This window comes from Penaeus monodon, chromosome 25 (genome assembly GCF_015228065.2).
Source record: "Penaeus monodon isolate SGIC_2016 chromosome 25, NSTDA_Pmon_1, whole genome shotgun sequence".
NCBI classification, from domain to species: Eukaryota; Metazoa; Arthropoda; class Malacostraca; order Decapoda; family Penaeidae; genus Penaeus; species Penaeus monodon.
Genome location: NC_051410.1, coordinates 3,571,070 through 3,571,273, shown reverse-complemented (window position 1 = coordinate 3,571,273; position 204 = coordinate 3,571,070).

Below are 204 nucleotides of genomic sequence, written 5' to 3'. Positions count from 1 at the left end.
ATCCCCCCTTACCTCTGTATGTACATCTCATTTATCACTGTCCTCATTTTTCTCTTCCTCCCGTTTCATCTGCGTCCGGTGACTCTGCATTGTCTCTCTGTCATTATGTCGCATCCACTCTGAAGATGGCTGCGGTTTCACTCTAATTCCTGTGCGAGGAGAAAGTTCGCGGTTGGGAACTGCTTGGTTGTTTCAGACGAGTCC